A 12265-nucleotide genomic window follows, 5' to 3' on the forward strand; every position below is an offset into this window, starting at 1 on the left:
GTGAGACCCTGTCTCAAAAAAAAGAGAAAAGAAAATAGTAGGAATGGCTAATTGATGAATAGGTTAGTTCAAAAGAGAGCTCCCAACTGCTCACTGGCCATACCCCAATTAAAGTAACTTCCAGAAATAATTCTTCTTCAAAAATACATTATCTATGCAAAGGATTCTTTATTAATAACATACATCAGGGTTTGGCAAACTATCTGTGGGCCAAATCCAGCCCGCCTCCAGTTTGGGTAACTATAAGTTGCTTAGAGTACAGCCAGGCTCACTCTTTTTGGATTGCTGATGGCTGCTTCCAACTACGATGGTGGAGCTGAGCAGTTGTGATAGAGACCCTACAACTCACAACACTGAAGACCTAAGTTGCAGACTGAAAATGAACCTTACAGGAAAGGTTTGCTGACCCTTGACCTACATGATCTAAGGATATAGTGCATAATTTGGCTGGAAGTGCCATTAACTTGCTTTCTCCAGTGGGAATGTAGCATGGTTGGGTACATTAATCCTGAAATAAGTGAGAGATCCAGACCTCCTGTGTGTCCTTCCCATCAGACACTGACCTAGGGCCTGGAATCTCCCTAGCTTGCTAAGGAAGCAGTGACCTCTGGTTACCAAGTAGAGGGATCAAGTCCTCCTGGCTTTCCAGGACTGTCATGGTTTAAAAACAAAGTCTCGCCTTCCGGGAAATCCCTCAGTCCTAGGCAAACCAGGATGGTTGGTCACCCTGAGATATAATGGATAGATCATAGGGCCCAGGGCAGACTAACTTGAGCTCAAATCCCACTTTTGTGACTTCACACCATGCAACCTTGGGCAAATTACTTTACCTCCCTGAACCTCAGTTATCCTGTCTATGAATTGGGACTGAATCTATTTGAGGAGTTGTAAGAATTAAAGGAGATTATGGGCCAGGCACAGTCGCTCATGTCTCTAATCCCAACACTTTGGGAGGCCAAGGTGGGAGGATCAGATCACTTGAGGCCAGGAGTTCCAGACCAGCCTGAGCAATATGGCAAGACCTTGTCTCTACAAAGAAAGAAAGAAAGAAAATTATGCACTGAAAGAGCTTACTTGCACATAATAGACATTGACTAAATACTAGTTCCCTTTCTACCTTTTTGACCACCATTAGCTAAAGTTTTAAAAAACTCAATCTTTAGCCAAAACTCTTTTTTCACAAAAGGAGAAAATTAAGCCAGGCATGGTGGCTCACGCCTGTAATCCCAGCATTTTGAGAGGCTGAGGTGGGCAAATCACTTGAGGTAAGGAGTTCGAGACCAGCCTAGCCAACATGGTGAAACCCCATCTCTACTAAAAATACAAAAAAATTAGCCAGGCATGGTGGCACACACCTGTAGTCCCAGCTGGAGGCTGAGATACAAGAATCTCTTGAACTGGGAGGCGGAGCTTGCAGTGAGCCGAGATCACGCCACTGCACTACAGTCTGGATGACAGAGAAAGACTGTCTCAAAAAAAAAAAAAAAAAGAGGAAATTAAAATAACTTTTGTATGCTCCCCATGTTCTAGTGATGTCATTTTTTTGCCCCTTATAAATACATACCTAATAAACAAATAACTTATTCTGCAGTGGAGAAAATAAACCATACACATATAATTGCCCGATTACTGTTTTATATTTTAGAGTCTGGAGACAAGTGGTTGCTTCTGTTTTGTCCAACTATGGATACATCGCAGAAAGGTTTGCTCTGCTCAACTAGTTAAAGTGGCACCTGATGCCCCAGGTCCATGGCCAGATACAGAACTCTGGGCAACAAGGGCCAGGGCCTTTTTCTAATCTAGCATTTCATGCCTCTAATGGAAAATGTTGGCAGGAAGTTGATAGAGCCTGAGAGTGCTACCTCACTTGTGATTCATCTGATGGATCAGTGTGACCTGAAGCACTAAGTTAACCAACAGGCTCATTAATTTTTAAAAGAGGTGGTTAGTAATAAACCAATAGTGGTGTACAAATCCAATAGCAGCCTACACACCTTCAAAAGTCCCCAGAATGAGATCAAAGGACAAGGCAGCATCAGTTTCATTCCAACAATAGCATTTTGATTTAACATCCACTTTGTTGGCAAATGTGCAGGAATAAAATAATGCGTATTCCTATAGTAATTTATATTCTAAATTACACTGAAAAGCCTAGGTGGTCCCCAACAAATTCAATTTCCTTTAGACTGCAGCTATATTAGTTTGAAGAATCAAGTTTTTACTGGATGAACTGATCAAATAAATCTAAAACTATCAGCATGTTAATGGAATATCCATTACCTAAGGCCAGATGTGGTGGATCACACCTGTAATCCCAGCACTTTGGGAGGTTGAGGTGGGCAGATCACGAGGTCAGGAGACCAGCCTGGCCAACATGGTGAAACCCCATCTCTACTAAAAATACAAAAATTAGCCAGGCGTGGTGGTGCGTGTCTGTAATCCCAGCTACTCAGGAAGCTAAGGCAGTGAGAATCACTTGAACCTGGGAGGCAGAGGTTGCAGTAAGCTGAGATCGTGCCATTGCACTCCAGCCTGGGCAATAGAGTGAGACTCCATCTCAAAAATAAAAATAAAAATAAAAATAAAATAAATAATGCATACCTAATGTATCATAATGGTTCAAAATACCTACAATCATAGCTGGTTCCCAATGAATTTAATTTACTTGAGCTTGTGGCCATATGATTTTAAGGACTCAAACTTTTTGCTTAATTTATTAGTCAAATCAGCCAAAACTTATAAATTCAGTGAAAAAAATAGTTGTTTGGCTAATTTGAGTGGTTAATGCAGTAAAGTGAGTCAAATTATTAGCTCAAAATACATACTGCCTTAATTTGATCTAAACTATAAACATCTGCTTTGCCTTTTTGGTTAGGATGACACCAAAAAGCATTAGTTTCCAAACTTGGCTGAGCATTAAGAATCCCCATGAATGCTTTTAAAACTTCCAAAGCCCAAGCCACACCCAGACCAAGTCAATCAGAATCCATTGGGTGAACCCAGGCATCAATCCCCTGGATGATTCCAATGTTCAGAATTCAAGAAATTCCTTGAGATCAGGAATTCAAGACCAGCCTGGGCAACATGGCGAGATCCCATCTCAAAAAAAAAAAAAAAAAGAAAAAGAAAAGAAAGCAATAGCTAACAATTTATTAAGCTGTCACCAAATGCCAAGCATAATGGCAGGCATTTTCCATGGATTATTTTATTAAATTCTCACACATACCAGTGAAACCTTATAAAGTCAGTAGGATTGTTGTGCCCATTTGACAAATGGAGAAATTGAGGCACAGGAGGCTGGGTACTTGCCCAAGGATACCCATACTAGCAAGTGGTCAAGTGAGAGTCGTCACAAATGCAGTGACTCCAAAGCTTTAACTTGAATTATTTTTTAAAACCAGTGACTTAAAACTCAGTGCTTCTTTAGGTCTTTGTACTTCCTTATCTTATCTCTTGAGGGCATTGGTTTGTATCACTTTTCTTTGTTTCTTGGTTTTCTTTGTTTCTGGACGCCAAGGCCTCTCCAAATAGCACACGAAAGCAATTTCTCACGCCCCTGGGAGAGAGGTAGGCGTGGCTTTATGGATGTGATAGGCAGAGGACTTAATATTCTGCATTAAGATCTCCTTCTCTCTCAAGGGAATTTCTAGCAGACTTAAAGCACTGTAGGCAACAGAAAGGAAACCTGAAATGCAACATCCACCTGGAAGACACATACATATTTGCTGAAGCGTGTTTCAAATTTAACTGAAAAAGAAGAAGAATATAATTGTGCTTCTCATTCACTGCAAATCTTGTGATTTCATAGTCCTCAGTGTTGACCTGTCAACCTGTATGGGTTGTTTGTTTAAAAAGGTTGTATTTTTATTTTATTTTATTTTTTGTAGGCAGACCACTTAAGTATCATGTGTTACTGAATACCAGCTGAATTATTTTGTTGTTGTTTTGACAGTCTTGCTCTGTTGCCCAGGCTGGAGTGCAGTGGCCTGATCATAGCTCACTGCAACCTCGAACTCCTGAGCTCAAACGATCCTCCAACCTCAGCCTCCTGAGTAGCTGGGACTACAGGCGTGCACCATCATGCCCAGCTTATTTTTCAAAAAAATTTTTATAGAGATGGAGATCTGACTTTGTTGCCCAGGCTGGTCTCAAACTCCTAGCCTCAAGCAATCCTCCCACCTCAGCCTCCCAAGGTTCTGGGATGATAGGTGTGAACCATTGCATCTGGCCCACCAGCTAAATTCTTAACATTTAAACTATAAACATTACAATTTTTTGTTGCAGAACAAAAATGAAAAGAAGAAAGATGAAAATACACTACAATGTCACGGTCATTTGCACCAGTTTCCTGTGTACAGCTCTGCTGCTCTACGCTCATTTCTCAATCAGGTTTTGTCTCTCTTTTTTGCATTAAAAGCTGAGAGAGGAGCTAAAACTGCCCTGAGAAGCTCCCCCAGGACCCTGCCTGATCATCAGGGGAATGGGGCCTACCTCAGCAGTCTACTTTCTTCATTCAGCCCTATAGCCTCAGGAGAGAAGTTTGTCTCGCTCAGAGGAAGCAGTGGCCGCTCTGTCCCATACCCTGTCAGGCCATTTCCCATAGGAGACTGGACCTAGGGTGTGTGCTCAGGGTCCCAGTTTCTGCGGCGTTGAGCGGGTCCGGTACTCCTTTCCACACCAGGCTGAACCCCAAGGAAGCGAATCCATGTCCTCGTGGAAGAATAGGCCCCAAAGTGCCAAGCATCAGCCCCGTCAGTGCTGCCTGGAGAGCCGCCTGTGTCCTGCAGAACTTACACCCATGCAAGAGTGCACCCACTCAGCAAATGCGGGACACCGTCAGGAAGAACAAGACATCCTTGCTTCAGCTTCCCTCCTGTCACCTTTCCACTTCCCTTTGGGGAAGGTGTGCCTGGGTTTGCACACGGACCGGGGCCCCATCCCTGTTCCCCGCTGTGTGTGGCAGGGCAAGGGAATGCATTTTTAAATACCTTTCAGGCTAGGATTCCTTTTTTTTTTTTTTTGATGGCATACTCTAACTCCAACATTTCTTCTGTAAGTATCACCAGTTATTTTACTAAAATCTAGATTTCCCAATCCAAGTGTTAGGAAGGTACTATGCTGCTGCTGCTTTGGGGCTTTCTGTCTGGCAACATCTATAAACAGTGCAATAGTGACTGTAGTCAGTTTCACGGTCTCATGTCTGAATCTTTTTTTTTTTTTTTTTTTTTTTGACAGAGTCCCACTCTGTCTTAGCCTCCCAAGTAGCTGGGATTACAGGCGCCTGCCTCCACGCCCAGCTAATTTTTTATTTTTAGTAGAGAGGGGGTTTCACCATATTGGCCAGGCTGGTCTTGAACTCCTGAGCTCAGGTGATCTGCCCGCCTCGGCCTCCCAAAGTGCTGGGATTACAGGCGTGAGCCACCGCGCCCGGCCCTTTTTTTTTTTTTTTTGAGACAGAGTCTCCGTCTGTCCCCCAGGCTTGAGTGCAGTGGGGCGGTATTTCGGCTCACTGCAACCTCCGCCCCACCAGTTCAAGTGATTCTCCTGTCTCAGCCTCCCGAGTAACTGGGATTACAGGTGTGCATCACCACACCCAGCTAATTTTTGTATTTTTAGTAGAGACAGAGTTTCACCTTGTTGGCCAGGCTGGTCTCGAATTCCTGACCTCAGGAGATCTGCCCACCTCGGCCTCCCAAAGTGCTGGGATTACAGGCGTGAGCCACGACACCCGGCCTAGGCTTCCTTCTTTAAAGACAAATTTCCAGTGGGGCTCTGTAAGTAATCCTCATATTTTCTCGTTGAGGAGTGTGGCCAGAGAAGGTGAGTCTTGTGCACGTAGCAGGGGGGAAAAATGGTCAGGAGATACTGTAAAAGCACTAAGAAAACCGGAAGGAAAAGGCCAGGCTCCAGGAGCACAGAGACTGGATGGATTCCTGCTTCCCTGTCACTCGGCTCCGTTCAGGCGGTGCAGTCACTTCCTTCACCTCAGTGTCCCTGTTTGTGCAAATGAGGTGACTATTGGCGCCGACCTACTTCCCAGGCAGTTTTGAAGAGAAGTGGCAAACATTGAAGGGCGCACACTCTCCTTCCCCAAGCTCCCTCCCTCCCCACGTGTGCACCCAGAAGGAAATAAAAGCCGTAATTTGCACTGGCGAGTCGGCCCGCCTCGTCGAGGGTTCCGCTGAGCTGCTCACAAGGGCGTGCGGAGGCCCGCGGCCGGCCCTGGCCCCTGTGGTGGCAGCAGCTGGCTGGCTTCCCGGGCGGCTACCTCCAGCTGCAGCTGTCGGTGCTATTTGCAGCTCTCCACATCCTGAGAGCTGGACGCCGAGGACCGCTCCCTGGAGGGCGTGCGTAAAATGCAGCAGCGGAGCGGTGAGGAGATTACCGGAAAAACTGGGAGCGGAGTCAGGCTCGTTCTGGAGCAGGGAGAGGCTTGGGAAGTTGCGAAACGTTGACCTGCAGGGTCTTGAGGAACTGTCGGCCTGGGCTGTCCCCGTGGGTCATTGAACATTAATCAGCCACCAGTCCTCGTCCAAGCCAACCGAAATAGAGTCAGCAGGCAGAATGACAAATACAGTTTGAAAGGGAAAGAACTTACTCTTATTCTCTCCTTGGAAAGGCCTTTCCAGACTCTCGAACTCACGCCTGTCACATTACCCTGTTGTGTTATCTTTGTGGGCCTGCGCAGCACCTGAAATGATCTGTCTTAGGTATGTGTGTGCTTGTTCATTGTTTTGTCTTCTCCGTGAAAATCTAAGCTCCTAGAAACTTTGTGAGGGAGGCAATGCGTCTGTTTTGTTTACCTCTGCATCTGCAGGGCCGAGTACAATGCCCAGCTCGTTTGTAAATGAGTGAAGGAGTCCCCTACTAGCAGGCTGCCTACTCATCAATCAAGTAGTTGTTGGGTTTCTCATTTTTACCTTTGGAGATGTTGTTTTCGACCTACGGGAAGGAATTGGATCTATTTGAGGGTAAGGAAATTCATCCTCCCTGGGTTTATGTATTTTCCAACCCACTGCATAGAGTCTGACAAAATATTAATGGTCTTCACTGTTTCTTTTGATGATGTCTGCCACTTGTCACTATTTAATGTAATTTCATGTCATTTAAAGAAAGTAAAATTAGGGGCTGGGCGCAGTGGCTCATGCCTGTAATCCCAGCACTTTGGGAGGCCGAGGCGGGCGGATCACCTGAGGTCAGGAGTTCGAGACCAGCCTGGCCAACATGGTGAAGCCCCGTCTCTACTAAAAATACAAAAATTAGCCAGGCATGGTGGCGGGCACCTGTAATCCCAGCTACTTGGGAGGCTGAGGCAGGAGAATCGCTTGAACCCGGGAGGCGGAGGTTGCAGTGAGCCGAGACTGCGCCATTGCACTCAGCCTGGGCCACAGGAGTGAAACTCTGTCTCAAAAAGAAAAAAAGGAAAAAAAAAAAAAAAAAAAGAAAGTAAAATTATAGGGTAACTAGAAAGTTACAATAGTGTAACAAGCATAATCATTTAGAAGCTTTTCACCTGTAACGTGGTTAAGATAAGTTTGAGACTCAGTTCAATTCAACACATTTGACTTTCAGACAGATCCAATGTAGTCTGTTGTATTTAGAAAGAATTCAGACCTTTATAAGGACGATTTCATGACATTAATGAAATTTATGTGTTAATGGAACTGAAGGACTTCACTCTGAAAGCAAGTGTTCTCTAAACCTAAATATTTTAAGAAGAAAATTAGTTGAAAGTTTAAAAGCTTGTCACAAGTGACAGTCATTTCATTTCATTTCTTTTTTTTTAGAGATGGGGTCTCACTGTGTTGCCGAGGATGGAGTACAGTGGCTATTCACAGGCACAGTCATTGTGCACTACATCCTGGAACTCCTGGGCTCAAGCAATCCTTCTGCCTCAGCCTCCCAAGTAGCTGGGACTATAGACACACACCACCACACTCAGCAAAAGTGACAATCGTTTCTAATACAGACATCCACACCTGGACATACTGTGAAAATTATATTCATTGGGCATATTAGTGTCCGTTCTTTCCAAGATCTGAGTTCATAATGTTTTCTTCTGTAATTGTAATGAAATATCACCATTTCTTGCTAGCATTATACCAAATCCCTCTAGGCAACTGGGTAGCAGGCTATATGCCAACCTAGGTTTTTGGAGATGACTTGTATCTTGTTTGCTATTAGAGCCAACATGTTAGAATTTGTGATTTGTCACAGAGTAGAAGACGAGTTCACTCAAGAAGCACTTATTTATGAGCACCTACACAGGTGATAGAACAGTCAAAAGACAGGAGTTCTGGCCCTTCTGGAACTGACAATCTTACTATAAAAATAAATGTTACCACATCACTTGAACAAAGGCACAATTATGCAATTTGAGTTGTGTTTTGACTCCCTCCCCACTACCTTGTTTTTTTGTTTTTGTTTTTTGTTTGTTTTGTTTTGTTTTTATGCTGGAGGTGTTGTGGGAGATGGAGTTTTGCTCTTGTCACCCAGGCTGGAGTGTGATGGCACGATCTCAGCTCACTGCAACCTCTGCCTCCCAGGTTCAAGTGATTCTCCTGCCCCAGCCTCCTGAGTAGCTGGGATTACAGGCATACACCACCACGCCCGGCTAATTTTTTGTATTTTCAGTAGAGATGGGGTTTCACCATGTTAGTCAGGCTGGTCTCGAACTCCTGACCTCAGGTGATCTGCCTGCCTCAGCTTCCCAAAGTGCTGGGATTACAGGTGTGAGCCACTGCACCCGGCCCCTCCTTGCTGTCTTAATAGAAAGTGGAAAATAGAAATCTTCTGCACAAGGCCTTTGGTTTGAATGGAACATGCCTAGAGATAGGGAACTGGAATCCAACACCATGGCCTACAGATCTTTGGAGACTAAAAGAGAAAAAATCCAGGAAAGAAAAAAAAAAAACCAAAAAACGGCTGCCATAGCTATTGGCCTCATTGGACAGGCCTGGGGGATGTGCACAGACCCTGAAGGTGGCCGGAGCTGACCAGCTTCCTATTGCACTCTTCTGGGTGGCCCAGGCACCCAGTTGCATTGGCTGTGGCCACTGAGAAAGGATTGAGTCAGGCTGAGCCATGGGCAATGACAGAGGAGAGGGGATCAGCAGAGCCTACCTGAAAGCAAAGGAGAAATGGGTCGGTCACCTCATCGCAGAATTTACAGATGAAGGGGACAAACTTGTTACCTGAGGGTTTCCTTCATGCCTTGGAGTTTCTCTGAAAGAAAAGACAGCTGAGCATTTGCCCTGTTTTTGTTTTAACATTTTTACACTTTCGAGTCGTGTCATCAAGTTTTAAGCTAGTAAGAGGACCATATACCGAACGGTACAATATCATAGTTCTTGTAGCAGCCACATTTTGATGAATAAAATTTCTTTTAAAATCTCTTTTTTAAAAATGAAGAGACTTCTTCTACCAGGCAGCAAATGTTTCTTTCCTATGTAAACTTAGCTTGCAAACATAATTTTAAACAGCTTTATCATGACTATATATCTTGCTAATTTATTATCTTTTTTTTTTCTTTCTTTCAGAGTCATGGTCTTGCTATATCACCCAAGCTGGAGTGCAGTGGCATGATCATAGCTCACTGCAACCTTGAACTCCTGGGCTGGAGCAAGCCTCCCAACTTGGCCTTCCAAAATGCTGAGATTGATTACAGGTGTGAGCCACCTCACTGGGCCTCTTGCTAGTTTATTGTTTAAAAATCTTCCTCAGGGCCGGGTGCAGTGGCTCATGCCTGTAATCCCAGGCCTTTGGGAGGCTGAGATGGGAGGATCACTTGATCCCAGGAGTTTGAGACCAGCCCGGGCAACATGGAGAGAGCCTGTCTCTACAAAAAATCAGAAATTAGCTGGGCGTGGTGGTGTGCACCTGTAGTCCCACTACTCAAGAGGCCGAGGAGGGAGGATCACTTGAACTCAGAGGGTTGAGGCTATAGTGAGCCATGATTGAGTCATTGCACTCCAGCCTGGGCGATAGAGTGAGACTTTGTCTCAAAAAAGAAGAATAAATAAATAAATAAATAATAAAAGCCTTCCTTAGACTTTTTCCCTGGCACTTTCTGAAGTGATGGCAGATGGGTTTTATTCTGGTTCTTATAATAGCTAAAATTGGGTCACAGAAAGGAATCTAGATTAGATGACAAGATTATTATTTTCATCTGATAATTTCCATTACTCACCTAACTGCTGTCTTTCCTGGAATTAAAGAGAGAAGAAACTGTGGAGGCTGGGAGCGGTGGCTCACGCCTGTAATCCCAGCACTTTGGGAGTCCGAGGTGAGTGGATTGCCTAATGTCAGGAGTTCAAGACCAGCCTGACCAACATGGTAAAATCCCGTCTCTACTAAGAATACAAAAAAAAAAGCCGGGCGTGGTGGCGGGTGCCTATAATCCTAGCTACTCAGGAGGCTGAGGCAGGAGAAATGCTTGAACCTGGGAGGCGGAGGTTGCAGTGAGCCAAGATCGCACCATTGCCCTCCAGCCTGGGCAACAAGAGTGAAACTCCGTCTCAAAAACAAACAAACAAACAAAAACTATGGAGACCCAGGTTCCAGGGCCCTTGGGTGGAGAATAAATTTTAGGAATTCCTTTGGATATCTGACAGTAGAAGCTACTCCTTGTAAGTCTGTTGCTGTGAAATCACAACATAGCTCATTTAGCAGCGGGACAGCCCATCTCTGGAAAAAAATGGTGTGAGGGTGGAATTATGCCTTGGGAGGCCAAGGAGGGAGGATTGCTTGAGGCCAGGAATTCAAGACCAGCCTGGACAACATAGCAAGACTCTGTCTCTACAAAAAATAATTAAAAAAAAAATTAGGCATGGTGGTGCATGCCTGTAGTCCTAACCTATTTGAGAGGCTGAGGTAGGAGGACTGCTTGAACCCAGGAAGTTTAGACTGTAGTGAGCCATGATTGTGCCACTGCACTCCAGCCTGGGTGACAGAGCAAGACTCTGTCTCATAAAAAAAAAAAAAAATGAATAAATAACATAGAAAAAAAGATATTCATAATAAAATAAAATGGAAATATTTTTATGATTTCTTAGTGAGATTTTAAGAATTGTTATTAATAGCCTACTAAGACCTACAGGTAAGAACAAATTAGATTTGGCCTGAAAATGAAGATGTAGCAAAAAACAATAAAGAAAAAAATGGCATCTCTGTTTTTTGGTTTTTGTTTTTTTTTCAGACAGAGTCTTGCTCTTTTGCCCAGGCTAGCGTACAGTGGCATGATATCAGCTCTCTGCAACCTCTGCCTCCTGGGTTCAAGCAATTCTCCTGCCTCAGCCTCCCAAGCAGCTGGGATCACAGGCATGCACCACCATGCACTGCTAAATTTTAGTATTTTTAGTAGAGACAGGGTTTCATCACGTTGGCCAGGCTGGTCTCAGACACCTGGCCTCAAGTGATCTGCCTGCCTCGGCCTCCCAAAGTGCTGGGATTACAGGCGTGAGCCACCGTGCCCTGACAAAATCAATATTATTTTGATTTTTTAGTAGAGACTGGCCTGGGTCAGTTGATTCTTAAGTACAGTTATTTAAAAACCTTTAGGACCTTAACAATTTTTTTTAAAACTCCCAAGTTTTATATTTTTATTTATTTTTGAGACAGAGTTTCACTCTTTCACCCAGGCTGGAATGTAGTGGTGTGATCTTGGCTCACTGCAACCTCCGCCTCCCGGGTTCAAGCGATTCTCCTGCCTAAGCCTCCAGAGTAGCTGGGACTACAGGTGCATGCCACCATGCCGAGCTAATTTTTATATTTTTAGTAGAGACGGGGGTTTCACCATGTTGGGCAGGATGGTCTCGATCTCCTGACCTCGTGATCCGCCTGCCTTGGCCTCCCCAAGTGCTGGGATTACAGGTGTGAGCCACTGCGCCTGACCAAAATCAATATTATTTCTAATGGTACACTGTAATGATCTATAGAAGCTCAATATATATAAATTCAGACGTGAAAGTTTGCAATGCTGCCTTCTAAAAGTTAAGTTCTTAAAAGAAACATGAGGCCAGGCATGGTGGCTCACGCCCATAATCCCAGCACTCTGGGAGGCCGAGGCGGGCGGATCACTTGAGGTCAGGAGGTTGAGACTAGCCTGGCCAACATGGTGAAACCCCGTATCTACTAAAAAATACAAAAATTAGCCAGGAATGGTGCAGGCACCTGTAATCCCAGCTACTCAGGAGGCTGAGACAGGAGAATCGCTTGAACCTAGGAGGCGGAGGTTGCGGTGAGCTGAGATTGTGCCACTGCACTC

At 44.6% G+C, this 12265-nt stretch overlaps 1 long non-coding RNA gene across 1 annotated transcript; it reads left to right on the plus strand.

Annotated features, from left to right (window-relative positions):
* The first annotated feature begins 5946 nt into the window (after positions 1-5946).
* Positions 5947-9421, plus strand: LOC104001807 (uncharacterized). The gene is made up of 3 exons (XR_673777.4): positions 5947-6710; positions 6818-6971; positions 7788-9421. It is a non-coding gene; the product is annotated as an uncharacterized LOC104001807 (long non-coding RNA).
* The last annotated feature ends 2844 nt before the right edge of the window (positions 9422-12265 follow it).

This window comes from Pan troglodytes, chromosome 14 (assembly GCF_028858775.2).
Source record: "Pan troglodytes isolate AG18354 chromosome 14, NHGRI_mPanTro3-v2.0_pri, whole genome shotgun sequence".
Taxonomy (NCBI): domain Eukaryota; kingdom Metazoa; phylum Chordata; class Mammalia; order Primates; family Hominidae; genus Pan; species Pan troglodytes.